Here is an 18,110-nt window from a genome sequence, read left to right on the forward strand (position 1 = left end):
ATCTCTGTTGTGATATATGCATCAGTATCTAACTGTGATATATGCATCAATATCTCTGTTTAGAAATGAAGCTTTGAATCCAGACAGGTACTCTGCGCATATCCAGAAATAAGATATTTAATGATAATTGAAGATCAAACCAATCAAAATGCTATCTGATGATATTAATACTAAAATAGCTCTTCATATCTAAACATATGACTGTCTGAAAAATTATCATTGTACTAATTGATGATAATTTTAGACAAAATTGTTCTCCATCCTTTTTGTCTTTATATCTCTCGAAAAATCTTGAATTTTAGCATGCATCACAGTAGCAACAGAATAAAGCCTCAGTTTTGAATGAGCTTACGTGAATAAATTCTTCTACATATTCTTTTTGTATTTGTACATCTAAATATGTGTGCATGGAAAGAGAGAGAGAGAGAGAGAGAGAGAGAGAGAGAGAGAGAGAGAGAGAGAGAGAGAGAGAGACACACACACACACACACACAAAATTAGATAATAAAGATAAACATTCTAAATAAAGAATTCCTATCTTTTTGGTACTGTGAGATCATAAATTAGCCTTGTTTTTTTGTTGAAGTCATTTTAAATCAAATAAATTGCTAATGCTATGAAGATTACAACTTTCATTTTTCTTTTCCAAAGATCTTGGTTTATATTTTCATAGATGCAAATACATATACATACTAAAATGTAAATGCCTGATAGGTATCACTGGATGGTATATTAGCGCAAGATAAAAAAAAAAAAAGAATTTCATTGCCATATTTTGATACTATTGATCTGTAAAAATCATTACTTTGGTAATCCATGGAATATAATCAATTTATGTGTATTATGGAAGAGTATCTAATATATTTGATTTAGTGAAATTATGATAAGAGTTGCCAAGTGGGATTTTGGGAAAATATTGTTTATTGATTATTACTATTATCAGAAGTGTTTTGGTAGGTGTGTAGATAATGAATATTGATTGCATTGCTTTACAATTTTCTTGAAATATTTGGCATTTCAAACATGTCAATAAGATGTATACATTTAGAAGTTTGCTATAAGTAGAGTCTTTTCAAATGGTAATGCAAGTTGATAATATACATTTGAGTTTAATATCTGTTATATTTTATCAGCTAAAAATTTCCTCCTTTTCACTTGATATCAAAGATGGAATAGATTTTATATTCCCAACTATTTGGAGTTTAGTCACTTTTTCAGAACAGTTTTTTTTTCTTGTGTGTGTGTGTGTGTGTGTGTGTGTGTGTGTGTGTGTGTGTGTGTGTGTGTGTGTGTGAAAAGCTAGGAACTGATGTGAAATTCTACTCAGATTATTGTTTATTAGATTTCTGAATTTATGACTTGGATATAAAAATCAGAGAAGCTAAGAGAACTCTCTAAAAAGGATTTACTCAAGTAAACATAATAATCTTTCCAGTTCTATATTTTAGAGATGAGGAATTATGTATATTATTTACATTCGACGGATATTTGTCCTCATCTTGTTTGTTGTTAAAACGTTTCGGCTGATATACCCTCCAGCCTTCTTCAAATGTCTTGGGGAAATTTCGAACCTGGGTTCTCATTCCTAAGGTATTTTTCGATGTTATTATTTTATTATTATTATTATGATTATTATCACTGTTCAGGTCACTGCTTGGAATCGAACTCGGAATCTTGGGGTTAGTAGCCTGCGCTCTCAACCGCTACACCATATGCCCATGGGCATAACAATAATAATAATAATAATAATAATAATAATAATAATAACAACAACATCAAAAAATACCTTAGGAATGAGAACCCAAATTCGAAATTTCCCAAGACACCTGAAGAAGGCTGGTGGGTATATCAGCTGAAGCGTGTCAACAACAAACAAGATGAGGACAAATATCTGTCAAATGTAAATAATGTACACAATTCCTCGTCTCTTAAATATAGAACTGTATATATATATATATATATATATATATATAAAATTTGTATACAGTATAACCCTCTTATTCTCTACCACTCATGTTCTCTCTTATTTGCTATGTCATGTTATCATTGTATAGAGGAATGACATTGAATGTGTTGATATTCAGTCCTCTATACCACCGCCCACACCACAGCCAAGTCATGCCTGCAAGGAAAGCTAATAGAAAATGATAAAACCTGTACCAAGTTTCATCTTGATTTTGTTCATATTGTAGGGAATTAGTACTAGTGGTACACCCTTCCCACACGACGAATGGAATAACCTAGTCACTATAAGTAAAGAGAAGTATGAGAAGTATCAGAGTACATCATAGGTGGTCAGAGATAGTCATGTCTTTACTGGTTTTACTAAGTATACTGTATACTGAAGTGGGTTTTATAACAATCCAACATTTTAAGGATATAACTATGGCAACGGATTTAAACAACTCACGAGGAATTAATAAACTCAATGAGGATTTAAACAACTCACAAGGAATTAATAAACTCGACGAGGAATTAAGCAACTCACGAAGAATTAATAAACTCGACAAGGATTTAAACAACTCTACGAGGAATTAATAACTCCTGAGAAGTTAACAAACTCACAAAGTTTTGTTGTGTGAATTTTACCAAAAAAAACAAATCGTAAAATTTATGGAAAATTTGTTGGCTGGTTTGCTCAAGTTCCAAAAACAGCAACAACAACAACTGAAAGAACAACTACAATTGCTATTACAGCAACAAATGCTGCAATTAATGAAGTTGTCAGGAAATTCAGAAAGAATGTTTTCATCAGACTATGTTGCGAACTCCATAACAGAGTTCAAATACGAACCTGACAAAGGAGTTAACTTCGAAGAATACTACAGAAGATATGAGCAAATCTTTGAGAAAAGATGTAAAGATTGGGATGATGAGATGAAAACACACTTAATCTTGAGAAAACTGGTGGCAACATAACATGAATGATACAGTAGTTATTTACTCTCGAGAAAACCTTCGGACATAAACTTTAATGACACAATAGATATACTGTGTAAAATTTTCAGTGAAAAGAGCTCATTGTCCAGTACCTATTGGAAGTGTCGGAACATACAGAAGGAAGTTATGGATGAGGTAGCTCTTCAACAATTTTTAAGAGTGTACCATGACACCAGATACACCAGCAGATAGCTCACCAGCAGAGCTGATGTTTGCAAGGAAAGTAAAATTAGTCTTTTGATAAATTGCTACCTGACAAGAAAACAAGTTGTGCCAGGGAGGACATAGCAAGATTTTTTGAAGTTGGTATAAAGATGTATATGAGGGCATAGAAGAATGGAAAGCAGAGTTGGGAAGATGGCGTAATTACCAAATGCATTGGTAAAATGATGTATTGGGTAAAAAATAGAAAAGGCATACTAAAGAGACATAGGAATCAACTGAAAAAGAAATTCGTGGAAAGCGAGCCAAAGAAGTTGGAGGAACCGATGGAATGGTTGTGTGATACATTCCAAGTACCAAAGCCACTGCAGGTGATTGATCCCAGGTGTACAAGTGAGAGGGAAAGAAAACATGCAGAGTTCCTGAAAATATATGCCAAGCATAAAAAATACCAAATTGTACGAAAAAATTCAAAAAAGGGAGGTGGGGATGAATAAAAAAAAATTATTGCTAAATAAAATGACACTTCCTCAGAAAAACTTAAAAGGAGAGATGTTGTAAGGAATTAGTAGTAATGATGAATGGAATAATGTAGTCACTATAAGTCAAGAGAAGTACATGAAGTACCAGAGTACGTAGTAGGTGGTCAAAGATAGTCATGTCTTTACTGGGTTTACTACGTATACTGTATACTAAAGTGGGTGTTACAACAATCCAACATTTTAAGGATATAACAGTTCACAAATCGGGTTAAATACCATTTCATACTTTCAGTCATTGATATATTATCAGATATTTTGATGGCTGATAACAGCAAAATATACAGGATGGTTTCTAAAAATGTTTTTAGTATTCCTGGATTTAAAGATTCTAAAAAAAATATCTGCCTAATCATCTTGATTTATTAAGTTTTTGATCATTTAGTCCTCGATTGTAGTCAAAATTTGTGACAAAACATTGAAGGTTATTATTCAAACAATATATTTTTTGATTTTTTAACTGATTATTCCTTTTCTTCTCACCTAGATATTTATTTATTTTCTGACAAATTCTGCAGAACTAAATGACATTAAAAAAATCTCTGAAACAAGCATTTAGAAAATTTTTTTTATAGAGACTTCCCCAGCATATTTGTTTATATAGCAACATTAAAACAGCAACATTAAAACCTTAAAGATGTTTGACATCTAATTAGTTTCAAGAATTAACGAATGAAATAACCTTCACTAGTTCAGACTTCATTATTCACAGAATATTGGTAATTCTTTTTTTTTTTGTTCTGACAGATTCTTTTATTTTGTTATGGAGAGCTTTCGCTGATATTAATTCTTGAAGGATTTGCCAAATGGTTTTATGTTATCTGGATCAAAAGCATTGATTTTTATCCTTTCGTTGACACCCTATAAGATTCTGTCACGGTATTAGATTAGCTGAATAAGAGTTAGTTGTTCCTTCTTGAATGATAAGTGGCATTGAACATGAATGAATCATCTTTGATGATGTTCAACAATTGCTACATTTACGAATATGTCTCGTATTTTGTGTGGGTAATTTGAATTGCAATTTTTCAAATTATTCTGTATTCTCCTTAGATATAATATCAGTATAATAGGATTATTATTGAATTTGGGGGGGAAATCTCAGTGTAGTCACTCAACTTGCTGGAAACAAATGCCAGATTTCTGTCAAATCAAATTCTATCATTCAATAAAAGCAAAACAAGGAAGGACATATTGCGTAATGTTATACAGTATACACTATGCTGGAATATCTTCAATCATAGGTTTCCTCAGTCAGAGCTGATTTGGGATTAAACAGCTGCAACAATCTAGGATCTCTATTTGAATTCCTAAATTTGTGGTTGGTAATGTTATTCAGGCACAGCAAGCAACAGAATACGATAAAATTGTATACAGCATATGTATCTAACATACTCAGGTATTATGCTCTATGCATCAGACTGATATGTTTTTTTTAAAATTTGAAATATAGGGTTATGAAAATTTATCAGTTTAATTCATAGATCATAAAACCTGAATATCTTAGAAATATAAACAAACTTGAATGTGAAATAAACAAGCAATAATTTTTTTTCTAACTTCTATGGTATGTGAAACTATGTAGTAACTTTCCAAGATTTAACTTTTATGTGAAATTATAATGACTGTTTTTAATACTCTCTCTCTCTCTCCACATACACATGGTTAACCCTAAATCTTCAGATTTCCGGTTTAGTAATAAATATTCTACCTTCATCAGTGGGATATACCAAAGTAGTTTATAGTCATTTGATGTCTATCTCTAGTATATAGGCGCTGTTCCTTCATAAAATTATAGTCTCAATGTCAATATGACATCTTAACTCATTTAAACGTTTAAGAGGTTTTGTTGACTGCTTATTCGAGTGGGTTGCTATAGAGAACATCAGTAGTTTCCTCAAACTCTGGGTTGTTGCTGTTATTGTTTAACCTTAGACCAGTCCCGAGCAAAAAAAAAAAACATTCTATATTTTTGTATATCAGGGATTACAATATCCAGTGTATTGTCCTAACTGCTTTTAAGATCATAGAGTGTGGTTTAGAGAGAGATAGGTTGTGTGGTTTAGATGGTAGACCAACAGCTCCCTTACTAGTTATAGAATTTGTCCTTCCTTCCTTCCTTCCTTCCTTTCCTTCCTTCCTTCCTTCCTTCTTTCCTTCCTTCTTTCCTTCCTTCCTTTCCTTCCTTCCTTTCCTTCCTTCCTTCCTTCCTTCCTTCCTTCCTTCCTTCCTTCCTTCCTTCCTTTCCTTCCTTTCCTTCCTTCCTTCCTTCCTTCCTTCCTTCCTTCCTTCCTTCCTTCCTTCCTTCCTTCCTTCCTTCTTTCCTTCCTTCCTTCCTTCCTTCCTTCCTTCCTCCCTCCCTCCCTCCCCATACACACACACTTATGATACTATCAATCGGAACCATATTTGCTGTTGATTTCTTATTTTCAGGTACGACTTGCAGAAGCGAGTTGTGATCTGGATGTGGCCCAGCCCTCTTAGAGTGTTAGAAGTTAAGGGCTGAAACACTTTCCTCAGCAGGGTTTTCTTCTCAGAAGACCCTCTGTTGTTCAGCTAACTCTCTTGGGAATTTCTTACCATTGAAGTTGAAAAAAAAAAAATGTTATTGCCGTTTTCAACCATTAACTTTAGATTATTATATCTCGACCCAGAGTAAATTTTATTAATCAAACTAATAACAGTTTACATAAATGCTGTAAGACCAAATTTGAATACATTAAAATGATATATAAATATATGAAGTGAAATTGAATGTATTTAGCTTCTTCGTTAAATAAGGTTCCATGCAAACCTTTTCAGTATCTTAGAGTGGAGACTGAACCAAACAATTTCATTGTTACATAACATGAGCTTCTGCCGACCTTTTTTCTTTGATGCTTAAGTATAAGTAAAACTATTTATCAAAATGTTAATGCCATTGTATGGATACATATTTTATTTACTTATTGTTTTAAGATTTTTGGGGGCAAAACAATAATTACTACTGTACTAATACAATGAAAGTTAAGTATATAGTCAGTCACATCTGTATTTAGTCTTAGTGTTGTTGCACATATTATAAGTCTACATCAGTCAGACTAAATAAGGAGCTTCTATGTGATTCTTTGTCCTGCTAGATATAGCACCAAATCACTAAAAAACACCTTTTACCATCTTTAAAACGAAGGGTGACATATGTATTGAAGATAGTGTAGTCCTAGAAATTGTGTTTCTTAAAAACAAACAAAAAAAAAAAACAGACAGGATGGTCATTCATGGCCTGCTTTTGATTATAAGTCTGCACAGTTAGGATTGCCTTAGAGCTAAGCACAACTACAGTGCAATTGGTACATTTTGTTTGCTTAGTTCAGACAGGAAAAGAAAAATTAAACAAATAACTACAAGGAACTTTTAGATCAGCCTTTCTAAGTGCCCTCTCCAATCAACAGGCATGCACTTGGAGCCTTCACTATCATTATTTTCAGGACTCTCTCCCACCTTTCATTAGATTCACTTTCAGGGTAGCATTCCCATTCTACCATCACCTTCCTTTACATGATAATACTGTACAATTCAATAACCACTGCCAGGTTTTATGAAGTTCATTGGTTACAGTATATAAGATGTCTTTTAGTCATACATGTGTCATGAAAATTTTTGGTGTTGCTGTTTAACCTTAAATCATCCCCCATCTAGTTCATCTAAGATCAAATTCATTCCAGTCATGACCATCCTACCTGTTATTCAGACATTGTATCTAGAACTACATTGTCCAATATATTCTTTTTTTTTTTTTAAGACAACGCGGTATGATTTGAGGGAAGTTAAGAGGCTATTTCTAGCAGGTTGATCTACCACTTAAAGATTCCCCTTATTGGTTCTCTACATTTTGTGTTAATTAAAACGAAGAAACTGTGATTGAAATACAGGTGAAAAAAATAGTCATAGAACATTATTTTTAATTGAGCACATTAACTCTTTATCTGTTTCTATGCTATTAACTTGAGACTGACAAGAAGCTAAATTGAACCTACCACTTCTCTCAAATCTATGAAACTCATTAAGTATACAGTAATATATTTGTAAGTTTATGTTGAAAGTCACTCATGAGCTTTTTGAAAATAAATCATCTCTTGCAAATTTAAATACAAGAATTCTCTTACATTACACTTAACTCTACATACACACCTTATATGGCTTATCTTCAATATTTCTCACTTTCCACCCACTTTCATAACAAAATATATTCATCGTAAAAGAGCTTTCACATGGTCACTCGACCTGCTAGAGATAACGGCCAAATTTTGCTCAAATCACACATTGTCATCTTCAAAAAGGAACGATACATTAGAAACTATAGTTTTTTATGAACAGAGAGCATGTTTAGCTGGAAGGTTTTAATCAGAAGTTGACTCAAAAAAGGCTGAATAACAATAACAGTCTTATTATAATAATCATTCTAAAGAGTGACATTTTAAAATCCTATTCTAACATTTCGGATGGTTTTTATTCATTGTGTGTGTGTGTGTGTATGTGTGTGTGTGTGTGTATTGCATTCACATTGATTTGCTTTTGCGATGTCCACCTCTCTTGCAAGAAGAATAGCAAGCAGAAAACTGCATAGTAGTAGTAGCATCATCTACAGTAAAGTAAGCAGTTGTTCTGACAATTTGGCTATCACATTAATGGATAGTAAAACAATCCAAATATGCCAAAATATTGTTATGCTGTATATAGATTGAGTGACAATGTGAGTCATCCAGATTTTCATTTGCGTCTTCCGACAGTTCTTCACCGCTACAGTTATATGAGAAAATGAGAAGAAAAAGCAAAAGAAAGGTCATTGAATGTAATTAAAACAATTTAGATCGATAATATGGGTAGAATTTAAATAAACAATTGTCTTGAAATATAGAGCATTTCTGCTTATTTCAAATACATTATAGAGAGAAAGGGAAAGAAAGAGAGAGAGAAAAAGACAGTCAGACAGACAAAGACAGAGACAGAGTGATAGAAAGGAGGAGGATGGTAAATTATTTGAACCAGTCCAGACTATCTTTTGGATTTTAGTTCCTTAGAAAGTATTCTTTGTTTCAACAAGTTTTAATTGGTTACTCATTATGAGGTAGATAGTTCTAAAGGACTATTTAGTAGAGAGGAATAAGACTTGAGGATTTAGTTAGTGTGTGTCTTTCTCTTGGTTTCAATTTCCATGCCGTGTGCTCTCAATTCCTTGATGGAATTGTCAGAGTGCCATCATGACATATGACATGTCTTGGATATTTTAGACGTGGCAAATCCCATCCTTTTCCATGTTTAACCACAGTCAATTTCTCCTAGGAGAGAAAGAAATAGAAAGATTAACAAAAAGTGAAGAACTGATCCAGTTATAAAATTAATGCTTTGCTTATTGACTCCAAAAGTATGAAGGGCAAAGCTTGTTTTGGTGGGATTTGAACTTAGGGTGCTGAGAGTCAAAACAATTACTGCAAAGCAATCCACCTGACACTCCAGCAATTGTGAATTGGCTACATAGGTTCTTGTATCTCTTGGTAACTAAATATAAGAAGAAGCAGAAGTAGTAGTAGTTGTTGTAGCATCTTAATTCTAAAACAGACTTATTCATGGAGAGACCTATGATTGAAGACTTTCTAGTCATAACAAACTTCTTTTTTTATTTTTTATTTTTTTAGTATTGTGTATCTAGGATTATGTTAATGGTTAGCAATGAGAAACCTGTAATTGGTTGGCTGGTTGTTTGTGTGAAGCATCTATGTTATGAGTGATGCTGCTTCAAAGTAGAGTTATTATCACCAACGAACCCAGTAAAGCATTCTGATTATAGTTCGGCACCTTGAGAATTTCTATTTTCAGACTAATTCTCTTCGTTCTCAAAAGTAGCCTGTACAGGATCCCTGCATATCATTATGTCAGGATATATTAAAGAATTATTAAAAAATAGTCTGAAACTTGAAGGTATGACCTGAATGTTAATATTACTAATAATCATAAGGAAATGTGTCTCAATCAGAATTGAGTTTCCACTTGAATCAACTAAGTTCTCGGGCTCATTGAATTAGCATGTAAATGACTGAATATTCCACCAGTACTTAATGTAGTCCCTAAGCAAATTTAATGTGACAAGGCTAGACCTTTTGATTTACAGGTACAATCCACTGATGGGCTTCTATACAATTTCCATCTGCTCATTTTCACTCACAGGGCATAGATTAACCTGAGGCTATAGTAAAAGATGCCTTCCCAATATGCTACAGAGTGGGAGTGTACATCAACCTTGTGACTAAAACAAATTTCTTAATTATCCAACCATCTTGTTTCTAATTACTGTCATTACCATTTTCTTGTTGTCTTGGTTTGGATGAGTGCAGCAGTTCTGTGTCATCTTGTCCTGTGAGAACCAACATCCTTAGAGCTCATGTCTTTCTTGATCTTCCTATTTTTCAAGGATACTTTGCACTCTGAACATGCAGCAATTGTTTATGTAGATATTATAGTCCATTTACAATACATGTCTATACAAGTACAATTATCTCTCCTTGGCTAATGTCTTTAATTCCTTTTTGCTAGCTCACTTGTACAGTAACTTATGTATTACACATCTAAGCTGTACACATATTCCACATTTATGTAGATATATGGAGGTGCAATGGCCCAGTGGTTAGGGCAGCAGACTCGTGGTCGGAGGATCGTAGGTTCGATTCCCAGATCGGGTGTTGTGTGTGTTTATTGAGCGAAAACACCTAAAGCTCCACGAGGCTCCGGCAGGGGGTGGTGGCGACCCCTGATGTACTCTTTCACCCCAACTTTCTCTCTCACTCTTTCTTCCTGTTTCTTGAGTAACGCTGCGATGGACTGGCGTCCCGTCCAGGGGGGGGGGACACATGCCATAGAAACCGGGAAACCAGGCCCATGAGCCTGGCTAGGATTTAAAAGGGCGCATAAATAAATAAAATAATGTAGATATATGCATATGTGTATACATATGCACATACTGATACATTCTTTTGTTTCCTTCTTCTGCTGGTATTAGTTGTTGGCTGGACTATGGCCATGTTGGGGCACCATGTTTAATGGTATAGTTGTCTGTATCAACCCCAGTACTTGCAGATAAGAACATTTTTATAGATCTTGTTTTCATCTTCCATCATATTTCTGTTCACATCTAGCCTGTATTATTGAAATGTAAGTTATTCCATTATTTGACTGGTATTTTCGGTCTTACCCCAAGAAGGATGGAAAGCAGAAATTGACCTTAGTGAGGTTTGAACTCAGTGACTATCCAAATGAATACAATGTATTTTGCTTAGTACTCTATCTCATCTATCACACACACAAATGCACACACATGTATGCACATATGTGTGCGCGCACACACACACATATGCACATGTGTGTACATGCACACACAAACACAGATATATATGAATTTCAATTATCTTTTTATAACCTTGATTATACTTGAATGTGTTTTGTGAATAGGTCTAAATTACAACCTTGTGTTTGGTCAATATAATGATTTTATTGGAATTTGAATATTAATTTCCAATAATCTGAGTAAATAAATATGAAATAAATCCTTAAAGTACCTACCCACTGTGAGATCGACATTACATCAATATCAGTGTTTAGTCTTTTATATTTACTTGATGATTCATTTATCACTGTTTTGGTAACTAAGGTGAAGGAAGACTATCTTCAACAAGGTGATTAAAATAAGGCCAAAACCAAATATTTATCAGGATAATGAAAATAATGTCATCCAATCATTCTTTATCAACATCGTTGTCATTACCATCATCATTATCATGTTTCAGTCTTTTCCTTATTTTTCCATGTTTGCAATGGTTGAACGGGTCTCCCAGCATCGTGACATTCATTGGAAACAATCAATCTTCTTTTTTTTCCTTTTTTTTTTTGTGTGGTTTCTAAGGCTGGATGCTTTCTATCACCAACTATTTTATAAAATGGACTAATCTAATGTTTTTCTTATATATGTTCCCACTCACCAATTTACCTAATGTTCTCCATAAAGTTTCCATAAAGTTCTATTTTCCTTCCGCCATAACCATCAATCTTTTATCTTTTACTGATTCAGTCAACATTACCTTTAGCAAATAGAGTGAAAGTTACTTTGCTGAAGAGGTCAGAATAAAATTGAATCTCGTCGACGAGTGACAGGGACCTTCTCTTTGTGGCTGGAGACTTCAACGGTCATGTCGGACGTCGTGCTGGGGGCTTCCATGGCATACATGGAGGCTATGGCTTCGGTTCCCGCAACGAGGAGGGAACCAGACTGCTGGAGTTCTGTGATGCAACCAATCTTATGGTCTGCAATACCAACTTCAGGAAACCTGCCAGTCACCTAGTCACCTACCGCTCCGGCAGACACTCTAGCCAAATCGACTACATCCTCGCCAGAAATAGGGAAAGAGGGCGGCTTATAAATGCCAAAACCTACCCTGGCGAAGAATGTACCCCACAACATAGATTAGTAGTTAGCGACTTTGGGATCAAGGCAAAATGGGTGCCCAGAATTAGACAGGCTTGGAGAAGAAGGGTGTGGAAGCTTAAAGACCCTGCAAACGGACAGAGACTTAGAGACAAGTTACTTGAAGCATTTAACGAAATAGAAGGGGATATAGCATCATACAACGTGGAAGACAATTGGAGATTTCTGCGGGACAACCTGTTGAAAGCCACCGACCAGATTTGTGGGTGGTGTAAGGTCCCCTCCCAACCCAGAGTAACGTGGTGGTGGAACAAGGAGGTAGACAGGGCTATTAGACAAAAGAAACAAGCTTGGAAGGACTGGAAGAACGGTGGTAGCAGGGAATTGTACCAATGTGCCAGAAGGGAGGCTAGGCGACAGGTTTATTTAGCCAGAGGGGAAGCAGATAAGGAAAGATTTGCCAATGTTCTGCGCCGTGAGGACCAAAGACTCGAGGTATTTCGGGTTGCAAGACAGTGTAGGAGAGAGAATAGTGATGTTGTAGGAGAGAAATGTGTTCGCATGGATGATGGTACGCTTGCATTAAATGAGGATGCAAAGAAAGAGGTCTGGAGATGCCACTACGATAGATTGCTTAATAAAGAGAATGAATGGGAGAAAGAGAGCCTGCCTTATGTCGACCCAATAGAGGGACCAGCTATCCGAGTTGATAGTACCAGGGTAGATAAAGCAATTAAGAGTATGAAGACCGGGAAAGCCCCCGGCCCATCAGGAATCACTGCAGAGATGCTCAAAATATCTGGCAGTGTTGGCTATAGCCTAGTCACCCGTATTACGAACCAGGTGATACACGAAGGAGTCATACCCTATGACTGGTGTAGCAGCATCATAGTCAACTGCTACAAAGGTAAAGGGGACGCTTTAGATACAAATAATTACAGAGGCATCAAGCTGTTAGATCAGGTTATGAAAGTTACAGAGAGGGTCATAGCCCAACTAATTAGGGAGCGAATCAATTTAGATGAGATGCAGTTTGGGTTCGTGCCAGGTAAAAGCACTACTGATGCCTTATTTCTAGTGAGACAGTTGCAAGAGAAATACCTAGCCAAGGATAAACCTCTGTACCTGGCTTTCGTTGACATGGAGAAAGCCTTTGACAGGGTCCCCCGATCCCTTATCTGGTGGTCAATGAGGAAACTTGGGATAGAAGAATGGCTAGTGAGAGCTGTGCGAGCCATGTACAGAGATGCGGCCAGTAAGGTGAGGGTTGGAAATGAGTACAGCAATGAATTCCGGGTAGAGGTAGGGGTCCACCAAGGTTCCGTCCTCAGCCCCCTATTATTTACCATAGTCCTCCAGGCAATCACAGAGGAGTTCAAGACAGGTTGCCCTTGGGAGCTCCTCTATGCTGATGACCTTGCCCTAATTGCGGAGTCACTATCAGAACTAGAGGAGAAGTTTCAGGTGTGGAAGCAAGGTCTAGAATTGAAGGGCCTTAGAGTCAACCTAGCTAAAACCAAAATCCTAATAAGTAGGAAGGTAGATAAAACACAAACCCCTTCAGGTAGATGGCCCTGCTCAGTATGTAGAAAAGGAGTAGGTAGTAACTCTATAAGATGTACCCGGTGCAAGCTATGGACACATAAGAGGTGCAGCAACATCAAAGGCAGGTTAACTAGCAAGTTAGTTTTTGTTTGTGGCAGATGTTCAGGTGCAATAAAGACTGCAAACAAACAGGAAACAACTTCTATCTCATTCCAGGGTGAAAAACTAGAGGTAGTCGATAGCTTCCGCTATCTGGGCGACCAAGTTAGTAGTGGGGGTGGGTGCGCTGAAAGTGTAGCTGCTAGAATAAGAATAGCCTGGGCAAAGTTTAGAGAGCTCTTACCCCTGCTGGCGACAAAGGGACTCTCACTCAGAGTAAAAGGCAGACTGTATGACGCATGCGTACGAACAACCATGCTACATGGCAGTGAAACATGGGCTGTAACTGCTGAGGACATACGTAAGCTCGCAAGGAATGAAGCCAGTATGCTCCGTTGGATGTGTAATGTCAATGTGAATACCCGTCAGAGTGTAAGTATCTTGAGAGAAAAGCTGAACATTAGAAGCATCAGTTGTGGCGTGCAAGAGAGACGATTGCGCTGGTATGGACATGTGGTGAGAATGGAGGAGGATAGCTGCGTGAAAAAGTGCCACACCCTAACAGTTGAGGGAACCCGTGGAAGAGGTAGGCCCAGGAAGACCTGGGCTGAGGTGGTGAGGCAAGACCTTCGTACATTGGGCCTCACCGAGGCGATGACTACGGACCGAGACCTTTGGAAATGGGCTGTGCGTGAGAAGACCCGGCAAGCCAAGTAAGATCGTTGCCAGTGCCCCTGGACTGGTTCTTGTGCGGGTGGCACATGAGATGCACCATTTTGAGCGTGGCCGTTGCCAGTACCGCCTGACTGGCTCCTGTAGGATTTTCGAGCGAGATCGTTGCCAGTGCCCCTGGACTGGCTTGTGCGGGTGGCACATAAAAGACACCATTTCGAGCGTGGCCGTTTTCGTGCGGGTGACACGTAAAAGCACCCACTACACTCTCTGAGTGGTTGGCGTTAGGAAGGGCATCCAGCTGTAGAAACTCTGCCAAATCAGACTGGAGCCTGGTGTTGCCATCCGGTTTCACCAGTCCTCAGTCAAATCGTCCAACCCATGCTAGCATGGAAAGCGGACGTTAAACGATGATGATGATGATGATGATGATCCTGAATTGTTTATCATAATTGCTGGCAAAATATCATATTATTCACTGACCGACTTTGTATTCCCCCATCCCACTATATCTTCATTTAGCTAAGTTTTTAATGCTTCATGTGTTAAATATGACAAGTGAATTCAGTAGATGAAAATTGAACGGAGCCCATTTTGTATGTACATATATGTACACATATGTATGTGTGTGTGTGTGTGTGTACCATTGCCTTGAAATCATGTGAGGATTGTAAATGAGCATCACCGTCATACAAATGATATTGCTTTTTTTCCAGTCTTTCACAGAAAAGTATTATTTATTTGGAAACAAGCAATGGTTGGCAACAGGAAGGGCATCCAGTCAAAGAAAATCTATCTCAGCAAATTCTGTCTGACCATACAAGCATGGAAATGGACATTAAAATGACAATGATGATGATATATATATATAATCTGTGTATATATATATATATATATATATATATATATATATATATATATATATATATATATATATATATGTGTGTGTATGTGTGTATGTATGTGTGTATGTATGTGTATATGTATGAATGTATGTGTTATGTTGAGTGCACTCAAATTACCTTGATCAGTCACCTCTATACTTCCCTGCTGTCTGGCAACTGCTGCATAAATGTTTTAAAAGTTCTGCATTTCCTTCTTTTACCATGTTCTGGTTCTCATAGTAATAGCCGATGTTTAGCTCTGTTGTTTCTTGCAACCACTGTCCCACAAACTATATATACATATATCAATTAGGTTTGAGCTCACTGTCACCTTTAAAAATATTTAAAGTTCAGGAAATACCCAACCCTATGAAAAGCTAAAATTCTTCTGTATATTGAATAGTACCACAGTAACTGTAACTCTATCAGTCTATCAAATATTCTCATAGCCCACTGACATTGAAGTTTTTGATATTTATAATTCAAAGGGTAGATGAATAGCAAAAACAACTGACAGTTGGATTAAATACCTCACCATGTTTAGATTTTCCCTCCGATATCCAAGGTTCAGAACTTCAGAAATAACTTTGCTATGAGTTTCAAGATTTTCTACAATAATTTTGATCTGTGTCCAAGCAATTGCATATAAGTTATTTTGTCTCAATCTTTTGGTTGACAAGTGGTTCCAGTTTTATTTCATAGCTGAATGCTCAGTAATAGGAAAGGAATCCAACTGTAAAAAAAAAAAGACAATATGTGTCACATTTTGTTTTTGTTTTTTTTTTTAAATCAATACATTGATGCCACAATTGGAAAAATAGATACAAAATAGTAAAAAGATACAAGGATCTAAGTTATATTCTGTATCTGAATAAATTTGAGGGTTTATTAAAATAATGAATAAAAAACATTTTTCATTTAACTCTCACCTTGGTTCAATACTCCTTTCTCATTTGTTTTGCTATAAGCCATCAAAAGAGCTCCTACATCATTGCATGACCTGTTAGAAATAGCAGCTAAGTTTCCCACAAATCATACTATCTTCAAAAAGGAAATGCATATTGGATATGTATCCCTGGATACACTATGTCAATGATAGAGCTTCTATGCAGTCTTTCAACCTGCTAGAAAAGTGATCAAATTTTACTCAAATAATGTGCCAAAGACACATTGGTTATGTAGTCCTAGATACAGTATTTCTATGATGCTTCTACTCAGTCACTCAACGTGCTAGAAATAGCAAATCTCTCCCTTTTGTTTTAAACGAAGAAGGGCACATTGGATAAGCATGATATAACACAAACACATATACGTACATGACATAAAACATGTATCCATATTTATAATCCATGTGTACACAAATGCACTTACACACACACACACACACGCACACACACACACACACACACACACACACACACATGCACACTCCTTGGCAAATTTAACACTTACAAAGAGCATGTCATCCATTATTTGGGAAGTTGTTAAAACAGAAGAAAATCATTCAGGTTATAGATACCACTGCTGGCCCTTAGGAGGCTGACATTACAAACAACAAAGGAAGGTCTTTGTTGTTCTGGTTGTGACTGTTGGTTAGTTTCCAGTCAGCTTTGATCAAAAGCATTACAGTGGTAACCATCTTGACATTTTTGTATTCCTGAGATTACATTGTCCAATGTGTTCTCTATCTGTAACAGTGGAATGTGGATTGAGGTAAATTTGGCCTGCTATTTCTAACAGATTGCATGATCATATATAGACTTCCTTGATGTTGAGGATTGCTGCAATAAAGCTTCTCCCTCATTGCTGCTGATAATGTCCACCAAACACACCATCTCAAAGATGATGTGATGATGAACTTATCTTGTATAAATTCAATTTATCTTAATTTTACTAGATCATGTGTCCCTCCTTACTTTTTAGATATTTTAATACTTGCTATAATGGTATTACTCTAGTAAACCTCAGACATAATAACTATAGTGGTGAAATGACGGGGTGGGGGTGGGGGAACAGACATGCATACAATACATTAAGACATGCTAACAGATGTTAAGATTGCACACAATAATTAAACAAAATAATTAAATATGTATATATGTGTGTGTGTGTGTGTGTGTGTGTGTGTGTCTGTGTCTGTGTTTCTCTACACCAACATCGCTTGACAACCGATGGTGGTATGTTTACGTCCCTGTAACTTAGCAGTTCGGCAACAAAGAATAAGTCCTGGGGTCGATTTGCTCAACTAAAGGCGGTGCTCTAGCATGGCCGCAGTCAAATGACTGAAACAAGTAAAAGAGTAAAAAAGCAAGTGAATATGTAAAATACAGATATAATTTTAACATGTATGTCATCGTCGTTAAACGTCCGATTTCCATGCTGTATAATATAAAGGAAATAAAAATAATATATAGCAACCTACCTACACATAGATGAGAAACTTCCACCTGGGTCATATCAAAAAAAGGAGGTGCAAGGATAGATTTGTGATATTGGCACAAGGCCACAAATCTTGAAGAGGAAAGAGAATAGCTGATTTAATCAATCGCAATAATTGGCTTGTACTTATTTGTTTTGACCTTGGAAGCCATGCAATACTAATGACTTGTATACGGTAATTATTTAAGCAATATAATTACTTCAGTATATCTTACTAATTAGTAAATTAGTAATTTATGTTGAAAATGGATAACACTCCTTAATAGGGAAGCCATTTAACAATTAGAAGAACATTAGTATAAAAATAAATGATTCCACAATATGCAAAAAGTGCACATTTGCAATAATCATTCTATCAATGGCAGCATAGTTCTTAAT

The 18,110-nt window shown here is 36.1% G+C and overlaps 1 protein-coding gene and 1 long non-coding RNA gene across 28 annotated transcripts in view; one reads left to right on the top strand and one right to left on the bottom strand.

The window, feature by feature from the left end:
• Window positions 1-18,110, top strand: part of LOC106871599 (tyrosine-protein phosphatase Lar) — a 591,306-nt gene that overhangs the window by 211,066 nt on the left and 362,130 nt on the right. The gene's annotated exons all lie outside the window — the stretch shown is intronic.
• The window catches only part of LOC149133793 (uncharacterized), a 17,920-nt gene continuing 1,681 nt past the window's right edge, over window positions 1,872-18,110 (bottom strand). The window contains exons 1-3 of one of the 2 annotated variants that reach the window (XR_016243469.1): window positions 17,716-18,110; window positions 15,829-16,026; window positions 1,872-8,959 (exon numbers count right to left, since the gene is read on the bottom strand). The exon at window positions 17,716-18,110 is cut by the window's right edge and continues 1,681 nt beyond it. This is a non-coding gene — a long non-coding RNA (uncharacterized LOC149133793). The remainder of the gene's footprint in view (window positions 8,960-15,828; window positions 16,027-17,715) is intronic. The other variant, XR_016243470.1, reaches the window with a different exon arrangement.

The sequence above is a fragment of the Octopus bimaculoides genome, chromosome 10, assembly GCF_046866305.1.
Source record: "Octopus bimaculoides isolate indiv1 chromosome 10, ASM4686630v1, whole genome shotgun sequence".
NCBI lineage: Eukaryota > Metazoa > Mollusca > Cephalopoda > Octopoda > Octopodidae > Octopus > Octopus bimaculoides.